Source organism: Sinocyclocheilus anshuiensis, unplaced genomic scaffold (genome assembly GCF_001515605.1).
Source record: "Sinocyclocheilus anshuiensis isolate Anshui unplaced genomic scaffold, SAMN03320099.WGS_v1.1 scaffold315, whole genome shotgun sequence".
Lineage (NCBI taxonomy): Eukaryota > Metazoa > Chordata > Actinopteri > Cypriniformes > Cyprinidae > Sinocyclocheilus > Sinocyclocheilus anshuiensis.
This window is the reverse complement of record NW_015548210.1, coordinates 487,322-491,061: the sequence shown is the minus strand read 5'-3', so window position 1 is coordinate 491,061 and position 3,740 is coordinate 487,322. Positions and strand designations below refer to the sequence as shown.

Here is a 3,740-nt window from a genome sequence, read left to right as displayed (position 1 = left end):
CCCCCCCCCCCCCCCAAAAAAAAGCCATGTAAATGTACTTACACAAGCAGAGCGACAGCACATGTAAACAAACATCTACCACAGGTCAGCGGCCACAGGTGAACCAGTTTCTACATGGCCCTCATCCAGTCTCAGGACAGACACACATGCGTCCAGCATTAGCTCACTCAAATACTCAATTCTGGCTTCAGCTCAATGTCCACTGGAGCAGAAATGATTTTGTTATAACCGGGTGAAAAATACCAACTCGCACCACAGCGGCTTTGTGAAAAAGGCAAACTTTGCAGATCCCAGTGCGCTGGGAGTACATGAACCTTATACCAGCTACAGCAGCAAAAATGCTGATAGAGTTGGGAAGTTCAGTTAATTTATGGGAATCTTTCAGGCCATTTCAAGAAATTTGCTAAAATATATTTAAAAAAAAAAAAGAAAAAAAAAAAAAAAAAAACACCCCAAAAGGAATTTTATTAGTTTTATTAGTTTATGATAGAAAATAGATTTTATAACAATACTAATTTATTATACCATTTTTTAAATATTTTAAACTGTTAGATTTTAAAATATTGTAATATTTATTATAATATTGATGCGTTTCTTTAATTTTGATGTATAAAATAAATATATAATAAATACAACAAATAATAAATATATAATAAATAAATAAATATATAATAATTATATATAACATTTTTGTATCATACTTTGCAACCGTGATTAATTAATTAAAATGATGATTCCTTTGGTAATTAATTAATAAACTTATTGACTAATTAACAAATGCATTATTGTTAATATTATTATTGATAATAATAATAATAGTAATTAGTGTTATTATTTTTACTATTATTATTATTAAAAATAATAATAATAATTTAAAAAATCCTTACTCAAATTCAAAGTGCTAATTAAAAAAAAAAAATCAGTTAAACCATTTCAGAGCCAAATAGCATACATAAATATCAACATTGAATATTTCTAACATCCATATTTGGCTTATGTAGCAAGTTGCAAAAACAACTGAATTGTAACAATATTTCTTTCCACCAGACCAGACTGAAACCAGGCAAAGTCTTTGTCCACCACAATTTGTAATTTCTGTGTTATACAAAATCAATCACTGAATCAATATTCATCATGCACAGGGGATAAGCTGTTAATTCATAATATGAATGAAAAACCCCTCATCCAAACCTCTAGTCAAGTGTGACACGTAAGCCCTTCACATGGTGTCACATGACTGAATCCAGTTTTAGAGAGTTACTTAAAAGCTTTCAGGTCAACTCAGTCAGGTCAAGGTCAGAGCGGCGCGTTTATGCCAGGAAAGCAGGCACTGCCTCCATAAGCCCCAAGCGGTCCGCTAGGACACAAGGACGTCTGTCCAAGGGCATCTCCCAAACTACCGAAAGAGACGCACGCGCTCAAACTCAACTAATCAATGGCCCGCGGCCGATTGGGAGTGTGAGAGTGTGAACGCGAACGCATGGGAATTGCATTTCACATGGAGAAGGTCTTAGTTCAACACAAAAATCCAACACTTTCCACTCGAGTCTACTTCTTGTGGCAGGAGTGCATACAAACAGCAGTCCATAATAATATATCCCAGCATGCCTTGCTGTGTGAAGCATTAGAGTGCTTTGAGAGCAGGGGCATGCGGTGAGAATCTTTCAACGCGTTCACCACTGGCTGTGCGTGAGGGACGGATAGCTACACCCCGCATCTAGTGGCTGCTGAGGTGTCCCTTGTTGCCTGGCAACAGCTCAGCTCGTTTTAACCCCTTTAAGTAAGTCTTAAGTGATTCAGCAGTCTGAGGCCAGTGACGGGTGGGCTGCTCCGAAAGTGACAGGACTTTATTACTTTCCGGGGTTTTATCGTTCAGCTCTGTGCTCAAAAAAACAAGGCGGTGTAAATCTGCTCCACTGTGTTTGACCCCTGACCTCTGCATGAAATGAGTCTTGGCAGAAACAGTCCGCATGACAAAGGCCCCATGACATCCACAGAAGCAGGAAGCTATTAGATCAAAGCTGCGATAAATACAAAGACCCGGTTTACATCTGGTATTAACATCCGTCTCACGTGATCCCATCACAAGTGGTCACCGCTTATACCGATCACTACTTGTGATCAGATTTTGTCGAGGGAAATCAGCATGTGATTTAAAGGGACAGTTCAGCCAAAAATTACAGTTCTGCCATCATTTATTTAACCTCGGGTCGCTCCAAATCCACATGACTTAAGGCCCCGATATACTTCAAACGAAATAGAATGAACTGATATGACGTAATTTCTAACAAAATCATGCCTAAACGAAGTCCGTTTTGAGTTTGTTTCGGCAGTTCGAAACAGCTGGCCAAAGTGAACTTTCTTGGGGAGTTCGTTTTGGCTCCTAAACACATTTGAGCTTCCACTGGTCCGTGGTGATTACGCAATTGGTGGGTGGGTTCGGGAACTCCACCTTCTTTGATGTGAGATTTTTTTTCCCCCGGTTCATTTCTCATTCCATGGAGGTCAGACAGGAGAACAACATCTAGAACAGCAACAACACCAAATGACTAGCAATATGAATACTGGAGTGTCGAATAGCTGAGCTGGTACCAATATATCCGCACCTGTACCATCGCTCACGGAGAGACTTTAAAGATTCGGAGAATTAAAATCCTAAAAAGAAATTGCAACGAAGCATGAGTTATGCAAAGCGACATGGAGAATCATCCGATGCAAGTTTTCCAAAGCTATGAAAAGAATGAAAGGAAAGGGTGGACCCGCAGGTGATGGAGATTTACCGCTGATTACAGAACCGGCTTTACTGATAAGATGCGCGTTAAATATCGCATGCGATTTATCGTGCAGCCCTAGTTTCAAATAAATGTTTTTACAGCATACTGCTGCTGCTGTCGTTTTTTCTGTAAGCGAATTTAAAAGGTATGCAATAAATGAAATGCCAAAAGAACATACAATAATTAACCTTTGTTTTTATCAAAATTAAATCATGACACCACATAAAATATAAAAAGGTGCAATAATTTACCCAGTTTAATCAAATAAAGTAACATGTTTGTTTTATTGAGATGACTAATATTTTTTTCACATCATGCTAAAGTTTTCAGACTAAAAAAAAAAAAAAAAGTTTTCAGACTATGAGCCATTCACATTTCCCATAAAGGACTGATAATGGAAATGGTATGGTTCTTTTGTATTGCAAACATGATACTTGACTCTGAACTGCTGCTAATCATTATTCTTTTGTCTATAATATTCTGACCATTGGTACCCGTCTCACACCTAGATACATTTCATCATTGCATCGTTGTGTTTAGGGCATACGCGCGAGCGGCACGACACATAATAATCTACACCCTGCCTCCAGCAGCACGGTGGTGTCGGAATGTTCGAATACAGTATACCGTAGCTCAGCCTTTTCAAATTTCTTTTTGCCCCCAAACGAAGAATGAACTTAATTTGAAGTATATTGGGGCCTTTACTTTCTTCTGTAGAACACAAAAGAAGGTATTTGTGACTTGTAAATGTTTATGACCATACAATGAAAGTCAATGGGGACCAAAGCGAAAAAGCGACACTGGACTCAATTTACTTTAATTATTTTGGGAAAAAAAATAAATAAAATGTTTTGTCCCCACAGCTGAAAAAAAATGCATACAGGGTGAATCACAAAAATAAAATATAATAATAAATGAATGAATAATAAATAAATGAATGTTCTTTTGCATTATTTAACTAATATA

The 3,740-nt window shown here is 37.4% G+C and overlaps 1 protein-coding gene across 1 annotated transcript in view; it reads right to left on the bottom strand.

The window, feature by feature from the left end:
• The window catches only part of LOC107653726 (nuclear receptor-interacting protein 1-like), a 31,732-nt gene that overhangs the window by 24,921 nt on the left and 3,071 nt on the right, over positions 1-3,740 (bottom strand).